The sequence below is a fragment of the Pyxicephalus adspersus genome, chromosome 4, assembly GCF_032062135.1.
Source record: "Pyxicephalus adspersus chromosome 4, UCB_Pads_2.0, whole genome shotgun sequence".
NCBI lineage: Eukaryota > Metazoa > Chordata > Amphibia > Anura > Pyxicephalidae > Pyxicephalus > Pyxicephalus adspersus.
Genome location: NC_092861.1, coordinates 94,858,474 through 94,878,088, shown reverse-complemented (window position 1 = coordinate 94,878,088; position 19,615 = coordinate 94,858,474).

Here is a 19,615-nt window from a genome sequence, read left to right as displayed (position 1 = left end):
GCTTGTGACTTTTGTGGGAAAATCTAGTCTGATGGCAAAGCTGAGGTTTAGCCTGCGGAAAGTCGCAAGATTTACCCCCAGGCGGCTCCTCTGATCAGGCATCGTAACTGTTTAGATAGACGCCTATGTAGAGGAGCTGAACTCAGTTAACTCTTGCCCAACAGGAAAGAAATAAGTCATTTTAAAATATGCTTTTTTCTTAGTGCATATGGATGTTTTAAACATTTGAAAAGCACAAACATTTTTTTTAGGGCTAAGGGTAATATGTGTGCTATTGGAAAAAATGCTTTTTAAGGGGAACAGTGTCTTTTAATGCAAGCTCGCCAGTGTCAAACTGCCAGGAATGCACGGCTCAAGCAGCGAGATAGTTTCTGTTACTTACTTCCGCGCGGATACGCCAGCACCTGAAATTTAGTTGATGAATTGATTGAAAGCTTCTTGGATTGAAAGATTTTGGATCGCAAATACGAATGCGCGAGTGAGCCTCCGATTTTGCTTGGTGAATCAGGGTCATGGTGTCCAAAAACATACAGCATAGCTGTGGCCTGTCAAAAGATGACAAATGGACCAAATCAGTCAAGTGTTAACCATTACTTTAAAACAATTTTCTAAAAGCTGGCACGTAAAAACATGTTATATGTAAAAGGTACACAAACTTATTAAAAGGTAAATGCAACAATTACAAACTAAAGTTAAGTCTGTAAATAGCATTTTTTTATTGTAGTGTTCTCAGAACATAAATTTGTCACAAACTACTATCTTATGTAGCCTCCTTAAAGAGTAACCAAACACACCTTTTCTCACTCCATCACTGACATCTTCAACCAGTCTTCTTCTGGGTTTGGGTGTTTGAAGCATATGCATATGTCTCACCAACAATGTTCCACCAAAATACATATATGACTTTCTAACATACATATACCTTTCATGAGGTTATTCTAGAGGAATGGTCAACATTGGTCCAGCACTGACTTCAAATTTAAAACACAGCTCCACATCTAACCTGGAGTCTCTACCAGAACTTCTACCAGAACTTCTTACATGCAATATGCCTTTGACCTTCTGTAAAGCTGTTATATCATGATAGGAGTGTGTTTATCTCCACCAGTTATTTAAATGACAAAATGTGTTCTACTTCACAAAAGTATTAAAGAATAAAAGAAGATAAATTCCCCTTACATGGAGTAAGTAAAAAGGATGAGGGTCGAAGTATGACTCTAAAAGTTTGAGAACAGATCTGTGTCCACCAACAGCACAGCACTGATCAGAAAAATAGATTTAGACTACCCCTATGATCCAAGGTTCTTAAAACTGTCCCAAGAAACCATTCCTTGTGTTTTTTAACAAGAACATTGTCCAATAAGAAAAAACAGGCATAATGGTTATATGTAATGATGGAAAAAACTGTTTATGACTGTTAACCAACTGAAATTAAAGCTAATAGATCTAGTTATAAACATTTTTTTCATATTGTGGCAGAAAAATTAACCTTTTTTTTCCCCTTTTACGATTAGAGGTAACATAAAAAATAGAGTCAAACTGCCCACATGCTGCCCAAGATTCCCAAAATTGTCTGAAAAAAATGTTCCTTGTTTATTCTTCGCAAAAACTATTCATTTTGAAACCTTTTTAATGTTGAATTTCTGACTGTTCTGTACTGTACTGGCAAGTAACAAGTGATGACCTAAGGCTCAGAGTCTAAGCAACACCTATTTCTCACTAAAGCACCTCGAAAAGAGTAATAGGCCCGTAACCCTGGTGTTTACCAGACTCTTTGCTGCAAGTCTTGCAGGTCATCCTACCATTAAGATGACTGGGAGCAACAGATGTACTGTTGGTATCCAAGCGGAGATCTAGAAAGGTGGCAGCCTGGGAGACTCATCAATCTGAGCTTTTTTTCTGATCTTTCCTGGAACAGGAAGTCAATATTTTCAAGGAAGTACAAGCTGTATATAAACAGCTAGATATTTCATACACTATAAACTATACTGTATAGTCCATATATATATATATATATTGTGAGACCACCTGTAGCAATGGGAGGTGTTTCAAACAGGAAACAGGGCCAGCAGGTTAAAAGTGCAAAGGTTTAATTCACTTATACTATTTTCACACAAAAACAGGCAAAAAAAACAAGCAGCAAAAGAAAGCCTGGCCACTAACTAACTGTTAGTTCCCTTTCTAAGGCACTAACCATACAGCTTTTACAACAAAGTCTGTATCCTTACTCACAGTTCACAGTTCACGTTCACAGTTCACAGTTCACAGGTCACAGTTCACAGTTCACAGGTCACAGTTCACAGTTCACAGTTCACCTTTGACCTCCTCCCAGCTCACCAGCCAAGACAGAGACACATGAAAGAGCAGGCTGGGAGTTTATATCCCCAGCCTAATTTCCAGGATGGGTTTCAGCTGAGACAATTACACTTGAATATCCCCAGGCCTCTTTAGCTCCCCTATCTGGTCAAGAAGCTTATTGTCATTCAGCCTGGTACTTCAGCCCTTCCTTCAGGTCAAAAGGAAAACTGTCTGATTACACAGAAAAATACTCTGCATATAACCTGTATCTGGGGCTAATGTACTGGATGAAACCCTGGGTCTTTGTTGGCCAGCTGTTACAATATATATATATATATATATATATATATGTACAATAGGAATTAGATTTTATTATTATTATTATAACATTGTATATAAAAAATACATGAAGACTTGCAAATACGTTGGTATCTGTATTACTATGTAGGTTTGACAGTATATTTTGTTACATACAGACACACAAAAGTAGTTGGTGAACACATCAACATAATAGAAACTGCAGAGAAGGACAAATATCAGGATGTTTTAAAATATAGGAAGAAGGCAGACTTCCAGGGGCGGAGTAAACGGTGCGGCTGGCTTTCTCACCAGCTCCGTCTCTGTGCTTCTAATTGCTGGCTTTTTCTTCTCTAACCGGCGCTTCAGATCACACCCACAGCGAGGTTCACACCAGCAGACATTCCCGTCCTGGCAAACACTCGATCTTTTGGCTCCACTCGGCCACCTTGTTTTTCTCCAGCTGGCTGCAGCCCGGTGTACTGGAGAGCTGCCGACCATCTTGACACATGGCAGCCAGCTCTTCCAGCATCAAGCAGGCACCCCTGTATAGTTTTGAAGGGGATCTGCCCAGGAATCTGGAACCGGTGGAATCTGGAACTCTGGAACCGGTGAGTCCCCAATTCTTCTGCTTTATTTGGCCACCTCGTCATCCATTAGCAAATGTTCACTTGGGGATAAAGGGAATCGGCACCCATCTTGCCCACGTGGCAATCCGAGTACATATACTCCTTTCACTATCTATACAGCACCTAATGAGTGTTTCTGAAGTGGACTCAGCTGACTCCTTGTTGGAAAGGCCTACATCGGCTTCACCTCTAACACGGGGGATTTGATAAAGAATCTCAGTGCCCTCATAGTCCAATGCAAGCGTCTATGGACACTACTGATACATGGAATCAAGATACTTACCTCAGATCGCTGCCTACCAAAGCAGACTTTGAATCCTACCTTCAGCGTATCCAGGATTCTCTTTGCTCTGAGCTTACAGTTCTTAGGTCTGACCTGGGCTCTAGAATTGAAGAGGTGGAACAGGTGACCGAAGACCTCCGAAGTCATGTGCAGAGCCATACCATACTTTAAATGAGCATTAAGTCCTGCTCCAACAATTGCTATATCAACAGGACGACTTAAAAAACCAGAGTTGTCGCAATGATATTAGGATTTGTGGCCTTTCTGAACCTGTTGATCTGAAAGATCTTCATGCTGCCGCTACTTCCATGTTCAATGATCTTCTCCAGAAATTGAGAGACAACTTCATTGAAACAGATTGCATATATAGGACACTGGGCCCAAAAAGCCAAGATCCCGCTAGACCAGGGGTGCCCACACTTTTTTGGCTTGCAAGCTACTTTTAAAATGACCAAGTCAAAATAATCTACCAACAATAAAAATCCTCAACGGAAATTTATTTATATATATATCGAGTATCGAGTACACAAAAGAGACGGAAGCTAATGAGACCTTGAATGGCAGAACATTGCACAGACATTGCACTACAAGACTAAAGTGACAGGAAAGCTACAGTTCACCTGTCATAGGAGAATGACGTGCTGCACAAAAAAAAGAACTGATAATCTGTACAAAGGTATCTCGGTTATTGAACCCTGACATCAAGCCTGAACTGATCACCTCAGACTGCCCTCCCGCACTCTCTGCCTCCCTCCTCACTCCCCACTGTTACATGAGCCTTCTCAGGCACTGAAAGACATCCCCAGCATTGCTATAGACGTAGAGCAGGGCAGCTTGTAAACAGCAGGGATGGGTAGGCAGGGCTCCATGATTGACTTGCTTTGCCTCTGCGATTGACCAGTGGATCGCAATTGACATTTTGGGCACCCCTGCACTAGACCAAGAGATGTAATTTGCCCCATCCATTCTTACTATCGTAAGGAGTCAATTATGCAAGAAGCCAGATCACAGGAGAAAGTCACATGTAACAGCATACCCATCCTCTTCCTCACTGATCTCTTCCGCAACACCCTGCTGCTCAGGCGGGCTCTTAAACTACTGGCCCTGCTGCGGGACAACAATATTAAATATTGATGGGGCTTTCCGTTCTAGTTGTATTCACACAGAGGGAGCAAATCTGCAGCTTTCTGTCAACTGGGAGATCTGCCAAGTTCCTTGGCACCTTTGAGCTCCCACAGGTGAATCTTCCAGAACAGCCCATGCCACCCATGTTCTGGACTCCTCCAGCTACATCTGAAAGGCAACAGACGAGAAAGAGGTCCCCCCACAGCCAGTTCACAAGACCCATCTTAAATCCTCGCTGAGACCTCAAGAACAAGATCCACTCCTGATTTCCAGGGACTGTATTAGTTTTGTCTTTTGATTACTATAACTAATGTTTTATCTTTTAGGTTTATACCTAGAATACTATACTGTGGTTTCATACAGTTACCCTGGTTGGTAACTTTAATTTTTGAGATTTTGTAAGAAATTGGTTGAAATACTAGTAAAAAGCAAAGGCGGCCTTTATCCAAGAGACTCATTTTCGTAGGGACCAGAATCCAGGGCTTGGAAATAGAGGATTCCCCACGGTATACTATAGTTGCAAAAGTTGCTAAAGTGCAAAAGCGTCAGTAAAATAATGGCCTCTTCAGTCACCTGGCAAGGAACAATTGTGCTGTGCGGAGGGTAGATTTTTGTTTGTCAAAGGCTTAATAGAAGGCTGTATGGTCACCATTTTTGCTGCTGTTTATCTTTCCAACACCTACCCGGCTGCTTTCCTAGGCAAAACTTTGGAGAGCTTTGAAAATTTTCAAGGCATTTTGATCCTGGGTGGAGATTTTAACTTCAACTATAGACACCTCCTGCAACTTTCGCAACCTCTCCCCGCGTAATTATGGTCAGATTCCTAGGGTTTTATCAAACTATAGGCTGATGGATGTGTGGCGGATAATCAATCCAAATGGGCGAGACTACACATATTACCCTTCCCCTCACTGTTTGTACCCGAGGATAGACCACTTCTGGATTCCACATTCTGAGCTACATAGAGTAAACTCCTGCTCCACTGGGTCGATAACACATTGGGTCGAAAATATTCGGACCATTCCCCCATTTCCATATCCATAGAATTAACTCACACTGCACCTAATTCTTGGAACTGAAGCCTGAATGAATCCCTCCCTCAAGATCTGGCAGTGATGGCGGACATTTCTGCTGAATTAACCCAATATTTTTGGATTAATAAAACTCTGGACAGTGATCCGCTCCTAATTTGGGAGGCCCATAAGGCAGTAATATGAGGCAATTTTTTAGAGCACAGTGCCAGGCTTAAAAAGGAACACCAAAAAGAAATTGAGAATGCCCTGCAATGGATTGCAGCCTTAGGGCCTCTCTAGACGATGCTGCTGGTACAGAACTTTGCACGCTCTGTGAGAAACTTTCCATGCTCTGTCTTACCAAAGCTAAGGCTGCTCTGGCTAAGTGCAAGAGAATGTTTTATGAACATGGCAACAAAAGCCGCCGCATGTTGGCCAATGCCCTTCGAGCACAAAAAACACGCTCACTTATTCCTTTTCTCATAGATAGTAGTGGACAAAAACTTTTTCACACTAAAGATATAGCAGAATCTTTATGCCAGTTTTATAAGAAACTTTACATTATCCTTAATTCTCCAGCTAGAACAGGGGAAAGGGTTAGGGCTATCAAAGAGTAACTTTTAAACTCACGATTTCCCTCCTTTTCCGCATCCAAGAGAGATGTTTTGGAAGTACCAGTCACCACTGAAGAACTTCGGGTGGCCATTCGGGACACTACTACTGGTAAAACAGCAGACCCAGATGGTTTACTACTCTCGTACTACAGGGCCTTCCAGGATAGCCTAGATTTCCATTTGGTGTCAGCATATAATCATATTACTAAGGACAGTAGGTTCTCCCTGGATTCTCTTCGGGCTACTATCACAGTAGTCTCCAAAGGAGGCAAGGATCCCTCGTTGTGTGCGAGCTACCACCCCATTTCTCTCATTACTCAGGATCTAAAACTTCTTACCAAGGTCCTGGCTTCTAGATCACTTAATGTCATGCACGGTCTTATCCACTTTGACCAGGTGGGGTTTATGCCAGGTAGAGAGGCCAGGGACAAAACCACCAGGGTACTAAAATGCATACATTAGGCCACAACCAAACACATCCCACTCATGGTATTATCCACGGATGCTGAAAAGGCTTTCAACCGAGTTGATTGGTTTTTCATGGATCAAGCTCTGTCACACATTGGCCTTGTTATCCTGGATCCGTGCTATCAACTCCCACCCTACTGCCACAGTAAGAGTAGATAGGTTACACTCGGCTCCTCTATATGTATTAACTGGCACACAACAAGGTTGTCTTTCTTAATCTTCTGTTATCTTCCTAATTTTTATCTTGATGTTGGAACCCCTCCTACGCACTATCCGCGCTTCAAGAACTATCAAAGGCCTGGAAATGGAACATACTGTACGAACCAGAGAGTCGCTGCTTATGCGGATGACTTGTTGTTCACTATCACCAATCCCAATGTCTCCTTGCCAAATATTATGGTAGCCCTAAGTGATTATGGTTTACTGTCTTATTTTAAGAATAACTACGCCAAATCAGCAGCATTAGATGTATCATTTAAGTCCTGGTGTAGAAGGGAAGGGATTGGGTTCATAGAGCACTGGGGTGACTTTTAATTGGGGTACAACCTGTATGCCAGAGATGGTTTACACCTAAATGAAAGGGGGTTTGCTGTGCTAGGGGAAAGATTTAGGGGAATGGTGGAGGGATATTTAAACTAGGACAGAGGGAGTGGGACAGTCAAATAAGGTGGCAGAAAGGTTAGTCAGGGGTTGGATACTAGTAGAGGGTGGATTAGGGATAGTTGGGGGGAGAATTATGGATAATGGTTCCCATGTTACAAACAAACATTGGATTGTGAAGTACTAATTGTACTAAAAACCAAAAGGATTTGGCAAACAATGATGGTAAAAGCAGCAATGGTTTAAAGAGCCTGCTCACCAATGCGAGAAGTCTAGCAAACAAGATAGTGGAGTTGGAAGCCTTAATGAGTGAGGAAAATTATGACTTAGTTGGTATTGCTGAATCCTGGTTTTGTTCTTCGCATGACTGGGCTGTCAATATTCCTGGGTATACTCTCTTTCATAAAGACAGAGTCAAACAAAAGGGTGGTGGTGTCTGTATGTGAGAAGTGATCTAAAAGTTAATGTGAAAGAAGAAATTGCGGACGGAACAAGCGATGAGGTTGAGGCATTATGGGTGGAGCTGAATGTGGGGTTGAATAACACTCAGTTAAATATTGGAGTCTGCTATAGGCCCCTCAGTGCTAAGGAAGAAATAGAAAATCAACTACTAGCACAGATAGAAAAAGCAGCAAAAAGTGGAAGTGTTTTAATCATGGGAGATTTCAACTACCCTGACATTGACTGGAGTAATGGCACTACAGGAACAGCAAAAGGGAGGACATTTGTGAATTTAATACAAGATAATTTTATGGTACAGTTTATAGAAGCCCCAACTAGAAATAATACTCTGCTAGACCTAGTTCTTTCTAACAATGCAGACCTTATAACACATGTGCAAATAAAAGAGAATCTAGGTAGCAGTGGCCATAATATGATTTCATTTAATGTAAGCTGTAAACAGGAAACAAAAACAGGAAAGATAAAAACATTTAGTTTTAAGAGAGCAAATTTTCCATTATTAAGGGCGGCTCTCTGTTACTTGACTGGGAGACAATATTGTCCTCAAAGAACACAGGACAGAAATGGGAATGTTTCAAGTCTGTTCTACAAAAGAAAACTGAAAAATATATTCCAATGGGTAACAAGTTTAAGAGGCTAAAATTAAAACCTTTTTGGCTCACAGCTGATGGTAAAAAAGCCATAAGGAACAAGAAAAGGGCATTCCAAAAATTTAAAAATGAGGGATCACCTTCATCATTTGAAACCTATAAAGAATATACCAAAAGATGTAAAAAGTAGTTAAAATGTCCAAAACTTTCAAATGAAAGACAGATTGCAAAGGAAAGTAAGGCAAACACCCAAAAAAATTTCAAATATATTAATAGCAAAAAGATCAGATCTGAGCATGTAGGCCCCTTAAAAGATGTCGCTGGGTTGGTAACTTGGGATAAAGACAAGGAAGATTTACTAAACACCTTTTTTAGCTCTGTGTACACGAAGGAAAATGGCAGAGCTAAAGTTCAAACTTATAATAGCAATGTCACTACCTTAAATGAATCACAATAGCTCAGAATGGATATGATTGAGAAACAGCTGGGAAAAATTAAGGTTGACAAAGCACCAGGACCTGATGGATTACATCCACGTGTCCTCAAAGAGCTGAACTCAGTTATTTCAAAGCCATTATTTCTAATTTTTAGAGACTCTTTAGTGACTGGCAAGGTACCGATGGATTGGCGTAAGGTCAATGTGTTTCCTATCTTCAAAAAGGGAGCAAAGTCATTACCAGGTAACTACAGACCCGTTAGTTTAACGTCCATAGTTGGAAAGGTCTTAGGAAGTTTGATAAAGAACCACATAGACAGTTTCTGCTAGAAAATAATATTATAACTAATAGTCAGCATGGCTTCAAGAAAGACAGAAGTTGTCAAACAAATTTACTCTCTTTTTCTGAGGAAGTAAGTAAACAGGTAGACAGTTGAATAGCAGTTGATAGTGTACTTGGACTTTGCTAAAGCATTTGACACTGTACCCCACAGTCGGTTAATATGCACGTTAGGGTCGATAGGTTTAGAAAAGTCAATCTGTAAATGGATAGAGAACTGGCTTAAAGAGAGTTGTTATATAACAATTCAATAATCATTATTTAATGAATTATCTAAGGTTATTAGTGGTGTACCCCAGGGTTTAGTGTTGGGACCTTTACTGTTCAACATCTTTATAAATGATATAGAGTTTGGGATTAAAAGTAATGTTTCTGTGTTTGCAGAAGAAACCAAAATATGTAATGGAATTAAGTCCATACAGGATGTCTATAATCTACAAGCAGACTTGGATGTACTGTTTGACTGGGCAGCCAAGTGGCAAATGACATTTAATATAGATAAATGTAAAATTACGCACTTGGGAGCTAACAACATGCATGCTTCATACTGTCCAGGGGGAATACATTTGGGGGAGTCAGAATTGGAAAAGGATCTGGGGGTTCTGGTAGATCATAGACGTAATAACATCATGCAATGCCAAGCTGCAATATCTAAAGCTAGTAAAGTACTTCCTTGTATTAAAAGAGAAATAGACTGCAGAGATGGAGACATTATTCTGCCCCTGTACAAAGCATTGGTCAGACCACATCTTGAATATGCTGTCAAGTTTTGGGCACCAGTTCACAAAAAGGACATTGTGGAATTGGAGTGAGTGCAGAGAAGGGCAACTAAATTAATAAAAGGAATGGAGGAGCTCAGGTATGAGGAGAGATTATCTCACGTTTAGAGACGTTGGAGATTAGAGACATTTAAGGGGGGATATGATCACCCTGTATAAATATATAAATGGTCCATATAGAGAACTATCTTCCCCACTATTCACTTTGAGATCAGTACAAAGAACAAGAGGGCACTCTTTGTGTCTGGAGGAAAAGAAGTTTAAGCTCTGTATAAGGAAGGGATTCTTCACTGTAAGGTCTGTGAAAATGTGGAATCAGCTCTCTCAGGAAGTAGTTTCAGCAACTACTATAGATTGCTTTAAGAAAAAGCTGGATGTTTTTCTAGAAGCACAGAATTAAACAGGGTATTATAGCTTTAAAGTAAAAATAACAGTGACTGTTGATCCAGGGAACATTCGATTGCCTCATGGAATGAGGAAGGAATTTTTTTCCCCTGTTGAAGCAAATTTTACCAGTATTTTTTTTTTGCCTTCCTCTGGACCAACTATGTCCTATGGGGTTTTGTGTCTTGGATTCGTTTATTTCCCTGGTGGTTGAAATTGGTGGATGGACTTTTGTATTTTTTCATCCTGGCCTACTATGTAAGTATGTAACTGCCGGCCACCACTTGTTCCCATCTGAACCATACCTCGGCATGGCAATACCCAGAGTACTCCTGGTATACTAAGGTGTATAAGGTGTATACCAGGAACTTCCTTCCGCTACTCTCTACATTAAGTACAGAGTTGGAGAAATGGGATAAATCTGCATTCTCAAGGATGGGACGTATTAATATTGTTAAAATGAAAATATTTCCCCGGTTTCTCTACATATTCCAAATTCTTCTGATAAAGGTCCCTGTCTCTTTTTTTCAGAACCCTTACTTCAAGAATCTTCTGACTCATTTGGCACAACAAATCACACAGAATTTGCAGAACCCTGCTCATGAAATCTAAATCTGCGGGAGGTCTAGGAGTACCAAATTTTTTCCATTACTACATAGCAGCGCACCTGACAGGCATGTTGGACTGGTGCCGCAACTCACGATTTAAACAGTGGGTGATGGTAGAACAAACTTTTTCCTCATCCTCCTTGCATCTATTGCCTTGGTTACCAACAGCAGCCATTCCATAACTTAAATCCCACCCTACGATTGGCTACACGTGGGAAATGGCAGTGAGGAATTTTCATAGACTACGCCTCCCACCATCCCCATCACCTCTTTATCCCATCTTGGGCAACCCTTCTATTTCCCCTGGACTGGAGGACAGAGTGTTCCAGGATTTACTGTCAATAGACATTTGCAGAGCGTATCATTTTCTCCACTCAGGCTGATGGGTTGGGAAGCCAGAGTTGTGCGACAGTTATGGCGAATTTTGTGTGGACTTTTGCAGGTTGGTACAACTCTCTCACTTCCTAAAAATTCACCACCCAGCCGTGGCCTATTTTAGACCACTAACACCTTTTGAAAAAATGTTCTGTCAGCTGTGTATGGGGTTTTACAGGCCTTTCCTCCGGACTACACACCCACATATCTCCTGTCCTGTGTAGCAGATCTAGGTCTTACCTTCTCCTCAGAAAAAAAAGAACATATCCTTTTTTTTGCACTCACAAAGTGTCTATAAGTAGCAGGTTTCAGGAATCCTGCTATAAAGTAGTATCAAGATGGTATCCTACATTTTTTGTTTCTGAATGTGTCAGACAGATGCTGAAGGTGTCAGATGGAGCTTGGATCTCTATTGCACATTTTTTTGGATTTCCTGCAGCATAAATGGTTCCCTCTGAAAATGTACAAAAACTCTGTAATCAGACACCTCATTTTAGCAGCCGTTTCATGTATAGTCACTTGTTGGCTGGAAACCCAAACCTCCTATGGTGCACTTGTGACTGCACAGGGTTAACGAAATACCTCCTCCATCCAGGATACTAATAGGAAAGTGGCCAACACTTGGTTTTATTGGTCACAATTTATACCTGAGGAATATGATAGTTACTTTAACTAAGCTATGTCACCCTTAACCTGTCACGCTCAAGCACTTTTGCCCCCCCGGCCTTGGAGCAGCAGTTATACACTTTGAGCATCTACCACCCATCCTTCTTTTTGCCCCATAGCTTTCAAATACTCAATAAGGTCTCCCCTGACCCACTGGATGCTCTTACACTGACTTGAGTACACTCATAGATTAGTCAGTTTTCCTGTCATAATCACTTCAATAGGGTCAGGGTCACCCCGGTTTGAGATGATCTTACTATATATTACTGCCTCATCTATTTGGTTTCCCATTGTTAGTGTTTGTATTCCCCTTTTGTGTGTATTTTTTGTTCTGTCTTTATGTATTTTCACATATTCTGTGATTTTAATTTTGTACTTTGTACTGTGTACTTTGTATCTCTGTACTTTGTGTATCATTATGTTTGACATGCAATTTTTACTGCTTTTGATACATCTTCTTTATTCCCCCAACCCTTTGTATAAACCCTTTATTAAATAAAGAATATATAAAATATAGGAAGAAGGCATGCACCCCATTACCCTCTCCACTATCCCAGTCAAACAATCACCCTCCAGTTTTGCACCTACTTCCTTTTTCACTAACACCTGACATGGAATAGGGATTGAAATAAATAGATCATATCATCATCATATTTGTATTTTTATAAATTTGTAAATGTTGCAAATAATGCCCCCAAAATTCCCCTTTTTTAGCTTAAGATATGAGTGGCTTTACACGTCCAACTGTTCTTCACTTTACAGGCACTTATGCCTCCCCCTTTTAGTTTAATACAAATACATTAAACCACTAAACTATTACAGCTCATGATAACTCTACATTCAAAAGATAGACAATTGAACTTTTATAGTAAGGAACAATATATCTTATAATGGTATTCGTAAAGAGTTATTAAAGTAAATAAATGAAATACAAGTAATTATGCTAAAATATGAATTTCCTTTTTTAAATATAATATCCTTCAATTTTTGTTTTTGTAGATTTTACTGCAGACTAAATGGACTATATTTCAGTACGTTCACTAAGAACATTTTTCAGGGTTACATGAAACTGGACAAAAGGATGAACAAGTATTTAATCTTCAGATTGTTTTTATCATTGTGAAAAACATGCTGTACAAAGCTGTAGCAAAATGATGAAGAAAAAAATCAAAATTATCCAGTTTGCTTGGGTAATTACAGTATGATTGCACCTCTCTGCAGTTAGAAAGTAGTTAGCAAATCTATATTTTTCTACTGTCTTGCTGAGATGTGATTGCTGTAATCTTTAAGAGGTACATTTTTTTTATGTCACAGTGGGAGCCTGCTTTTTTCTTTTCTATTTTCCAGAATATTTTTAAGCATTTCACAGAGGTGGCTAGAAATAATTGCACCGCAAAAACTATATATAAAAAGGCTTAAACTAAAGCTAACAAACGGAAGGAAAAAACCTTTAAAAAAAAGAAAATCCCAATATATTAATAACTAGTGGTGTTTGGAAAGCTGGAGTTAATTATGAACCTGACTTTAAGATTTTCTGAGCTTGGGTCAGAACTGTGATTGCGACATGCATCTTGCAACTTCCATGTGCAGGAAGCACCAGACACTCACAGGCAGCTGCATTGGCATCCATTTTCTTACAGAGAACAGACATCACTGCAGTTCGCCATAGAAGATGGGACACAGCAGCACCATTTGTGGTGTTATGCTGGTCAGAGCGGGATGGGAATACCTAGGGGAATAATTAAAAATTGACATACACTATTTCCTACAATTTTTTAATGATGAATTTCTTTGTCCTAAGACAGTTTATTAATTAAATAATTAATGATGGATTTCTCATGTACAACTTATGGAGGAGGGGACAAAATTTGATAGCCCAGAAAAAGTCAGTACAAATGATGTCATCCTGATCATTTTCATGTTAGAAGCTGCACTGGACTGATCCAGGAAGGGGAAAGGAGAACGATTCCCAATCTTTGCTATGCAACTGTTGAGGTATTGAGGCTGATTCATCAAGCAAAATCGGAAGCTCGCTCACGCATTCGTATTCGCGATCCGAAATCGTACGCCGTCGCGCAATTCAGCAACTGAAAGAGCTCGCGGCCGGAGCCGCGCATCTCCGGCAGCTTTACACTGGCGAGCTTGCGTGGATTTCATTGATAAATTAGGCCCATTAGCTAGAGAGAGCTGGCCTGCATGAGGAAAATCAAGATGATGTTCTGGTGGAGGACTTGTCAGGTATGATGCTATGAAATGGCGAAGGTTATCAGTAGTCTAGTAGAAATCTATAGGGTGATCCTCAGTATGAGAAGGATGAGGGTCCACAGCAGTTCAATTCAGCAGTCAATCTTGGAAAAAAAAGCAAATTGTATGCCAGTTTGTTTTCACAGTGACAAGCATATTATTGATATCAAACAGAAAGACAACTACTGGATAGTCACACTTTTAGATCCTCCTATGACAACAAATTTTTGCATTTTTTTAAGCCTGTTGGAAGGAAGGCTGAGCTGTGCAATTATGAACAAAGAATAAAAGAAACAGTGCAGTCGCACTAAAAAGCAGCCTCTGTGTTCACGTTAAATACAAAGTGATGCTAAAATAAAACAATCCAAAAGCTAGTCCAATAATGCTTATATTCCACAACTTGAAATACAAAAATAAAAAACAATTATCCATCATATTGCCTTTGTTACAATATATGCTCTTCTAACAAATCTATAATCCTTATATACCATGCTCATCAACTTAGGTTGAACTTTCAAACAAAGCTATGTTAAATGTGCGCCTCAGTCCTAAGGAAGTTATAGCCCTTCTCCTGGAACACCGGATGATCTTGCTTCATTCAACCTAATCTAGATCTCTCATGTTTACATCCCAGTGAGACATAGATAAAAAGAAAACAAGGTATTTAGGAACAAGGGTATTCAGGCAAGTACATGATTTTTTTTTTTCATGATGGAGGTAAAGAATGGGAAGGCAAAGAGAAGATGTATAGGGGGGAAAAGGGAGAAAACAAGAGATAAAAAAAATAAAAAATAAAATGTGATTTTTTGGTTTAAAAAAGTAAAAATTAAAATCCCCTTATCTTTTTAACCTGCAGATCTGTTGATATACCAGGAGGTCTCTTCGATTGGGTCCTGCGCCATCTCGGTATCCTTCTTCAGCACTGGGCGCCGCCATCTTCTTCACTCTTCTTCCAGATTCTTCTTCGTATGTCACACAATCTAATGCCTAGGGAAAAAAATGCTAATCTCACTGCATATGTGTGAGATCAGCATTTTTTTTCCCCCGCTAAAGAAAAGCCAGAGTTTTCTGGGGTATGTCAAGCATCCTGGGAGGCTCTGGCACCCATTCTGGCATGCCGCAGTGATCCAGACAGAAAGGGGCAGTGCTGCACCCTTTTCTTTTTTTTAAAGAAAAGGCTGTTGCACTAAAAAATAAATCCATTTTTAAATGTATATAAAAGGGTTGTCTACCCTTTTATGTAAAGAAAAAATTTTGAGTTTAGGTCATCTTTAAATTCCCTTCACTTTACAGACATCATGGAGAAGGTTCCTAATTTGAGATTAAATTTCCACAGAAAAAGTTGAATGCGTTTCATTTATTAATGCCCAAAAATGTATCTGTAAGATTAATATAATTTTTTTTTCAACTAGGTTAGTCTGTGATTCTAATAAACCAGATATGAGGGGGAGATAATATTTTATTAGTTCCAATTTATCTAATGTGTCCTTATTCAACCCCAGCAGTGGTAATTAGATTTATTACAGTTTTTCCACAATTCGGTTTTAGAGAAACAGGAGGAATTGAGAAAAAATGTGCTAATGAGTTACAAAATTAGAAAGGTTTAGATGAATTGATTGGCTTCAGGAAAGGGATTTTACAGAAGAAGAAAAGTGACTACATAGCAGTGATTGCTCCAAAAAATCATGCTATATAATATTACTCCAGGATGTTATCTGTAGGACCCCCATAAACCACCAAGACATCCAATATTTAGTGGTATAGATGTCTTAAAGGAAGAATACTGTATATTGTTTTGTTGCATTTAAACACTTTTTAGTTTAATTACTAATTAATGACTAGTGTTGTTGTTCGAATTGGAGTCGTCCTAATGTTCGACCCGAATATGGCCGTTCGAATTCTGGTCAACCCGACCTGAATTTTGTTGAAGACGACGCCCCAAATTCGTCCCTCCCACAATGTCTAGGGACCTTCCCTATAATGCCTAGGGCCCTCCAATAACAGCAGGGATGCTCTCCTCCACGTTTGTTGTGGCAGGCAACTGATTGGCTGTCTGTCACTGCATGCCACACAAGCAGCCATTGGCCTATATAAGGCCAGGGCATGCCTGCATTTTCCTTTGCTGAAAAAGATTTGGAAGCATCACAACCTTTCTGTGCTGCTTGGCTTGCTTTGTCAAAGTAAAAAAAAGTGCTTTACTTAGTTAGTATGTGTCACACTCACACCATTAGATTAGTCAGATAGATTGTTGGATTGTACTGTATTGGTGCAGTCCTGAAATCTACTATACTCAGATAGGTAGAGTGTTTCACTGTTAGCTGGATCGATAGATAGATAGATAGATAGATACATAGATAGATACATAGATAGTCAGTCAGTGGGTTACATACACGCAGCCAGAGGCAGGGTACCCTCCCAGACTGCGTGCACAGTATCACACTTGTACTGAGAGACAGACACACAGATGCAGTGTATCCTGCAGTATATAGTTTGTATACTGTGCTGCATAATATAGGCATCACCACTGAAGGAAAGTGCTGAATACAACACACAAAGCGCACCTGCATTTTTGGTGTCAACCCCCCCAATAAAAAAATTCACTTACTGTACAAATTTCCACTTTGTGAAGCATATTAGCTACAAAATATTTTGCAGGGTGTCAAGCCACACAAAAAATTTCTACAATGTCTGGCCAAAGAGGAAGGGGCAGCTTTGGCAGAGGTGGCAAGCAAAGTGGTATGAGTTTGTTTTTTGCTGAGGACCCGGGAACAAGAAGTGCCTGCTTAGTGGTGGGCATCTATTATTACCACACCATGAACAAGAGGTAGTAGAGTACATGATCTAGCCTGAGTCAAGTGATTGTACCCCCTCTTCATCCCAGTCCCAGACAAAGGCCTCACAAGTTTTCCAAACAGACCATGATACAAATGTTCCTGCTAATTCTTTATCAGCGGCTGGAAAGTCTCGTATACAGCAGTATGTAGAGGAGTCCCACCGAGGGGTTGGAGAGGCGGAGCTACAAGCATTCCTTGAAGATGCTCAGCTGTTTCAGTCATCTGACGAAGAGAGTCAGTTCACAGGCTTTCCCCCCACTTACTTTTCACCTGAACACTCTGAGCTAGACGAGCCAATTCAAACTGGCTCCAAAAGGCCGCGGCTTCCTTTTGGCACATACAGGCAAACTGTCTCTTCTGATGATGATGATGATGATGTCCTTGATCTGACATGGGGCGAACAACGAGATCATCATAGGCAGAAAGAAGAGGAGGAGGAGGAGGAAGAAGAGGAGGAGGAGGTTGCAGAGCGCCCTCAAAGGGGGAGAGGGAGGAAGAGGGTAGAAGCTGCTCAGTTCTCACATACCAGTGAGGCAAGTCATAGTTGTCCATCGTTGGAAGCTGTCACCACAGCTATGCCTCAACAACCGCGGACCACCACCACGAGCACCAGCTCAAGAGCACCTTTCGGCCCAGTTAGATGTTCCCATTTTTTATTGATGACAACACTATGGTCATTTTCAAACTGTGTGCTCAACACTTAAAACAAGGCAAAAACCCAAACAAAGATTGAACAAGTTGCATGAGCACACATTTTTTACACAGTAACCTGGCAAGAACACCTGTTCAAATCACAGAGCTCTGTGCGACCACCTGTGCCCAAGAAGCATGCTCAAACTGCTAGATCTTCCTCCGCTGCCTTTCCTCCTTCTGCCACCAAAGTTACCGGTGCTGCTGCCAGCAACTTGAGTGGGGCATGTAGCCGAGCATTACCTTTGTCAGGCTCCACCAGCGGTGAGCAGGAGCTCCAACGCAGATCGGCTGCCGTTTGTTGCATTGCTAGCAGTCAAGACCAGGCATCATTGCCATCCCCCACACCTTCTACCCCATTGTCCAATCTTTCTGTGGTTAGCATTAGCAGCATCCAACTTTCCATCCCTGAGATGCTGAGGAAATCTGGCCCAAATGACCCCAAAACAAAGCTAATCAATGCGCCAATTGCACAGCTGATTGTGTTAGAGCTCCTCGCTTACTTTTGGTGGACTCTAATGCGTTCCATTACGCATTCCTCTGTGCGAACCCACAGTACGTTAAAAAAATGTCCATGGCCCTGCAGCACTTTTCTGGCAAGGTGCACCTGACAACCAACAGTCGGTCAAGCAAGCATGGAGTGGGAAGATATATTTTCTATACAGCTCACTGGGTAACTTTAGTGGCAGCAGGGGAAGATGCAGCTGCTGCAAGGCGGCATGTTCTGTGGATGGCAAGACCAGGCGGAGGACGACAAGTGCGTTATCTGAAAGACCGTACAGTGCAGCTTGGGGCGTAGTGAGTTACAAGCCGATTCAGCTCTCTGCAGAAAATGTCAACCAAATCACTTTTATTAAAATTAATAAGGCTTGGATTGGCAATGATTTTAACACCCCCTCCGCAGAGAGAACTGATTAGTCTTCAACTGCTGCACGGCCTGCTGACACCTTGATGGGAAGAGCACTTTCACAGCCTTCTGCATCTCCTTCTTTCCTCGTGGCCCTCTACCTCTACTCTGTCTCTGAGGCCTGGAACTTGCAATGTAGCTGTGTAACTGGGTAGTTTTTTTTATGAAGCACCTCCCTCAGGGCGCAGTGCCTCAATCTACTTTGAGGCCTAATATATATTATAATATTTGTATTTTTTGTAGAGAAATAAAGACATTTTTTTGTCCTTTTGGATAGATAGCAAGTGATATCAGAATTAAACATCTGTCTTTTTGAAGAGAAATACAGAGATTTTTTCTGGCTTTTTTGATAGATAGCAAGTGGTATCAGAAATAAATATCTGTATTTTGTGGAGAGAAATATAGAAATTTTTATAGCTTTTGTGATTGATAGCAAGTGGTATCAGAATTAAATATCTGTATTTTTGACAGAAATAGACATTTTTCTGTTTATTTTGATAGATTACAGGTGATATCAAAATTAAATATCTGTATTTTTTGGAGAGAAATACAGACATTTTTATGGCTTTTTTGATACATATTAAGTGGTATCAGAATTAAATATCTGTATTTTTTTTAAAGAAATACAGACATTTTTCTGTTTATTTTGATAGATTGCATGTGGTATACTAATTAAATATCTATTTTTTAGAGAGAAATACAGAATTTTTTTGCTCTTTTTTGATAGATAGCAAGTGGTATCAGAATTAAATATCTGTATTTTTTTTTACAGAAATACAGACATTTTTTCTGTTTATTTTGATAAATTGCAAGTGGTATCATAATTAAATATCTGTATTGTTTGGAGAGAAATACAGAAATTGTTATGGCTTTTTTCATAGCAAGTGGTATCATAATGAAATATATGTATTTTTTTTACAGAAATACTAAAAAATTTTTGGCTTTTTTGAAAGATAGCAAGTAGAATCAGAAT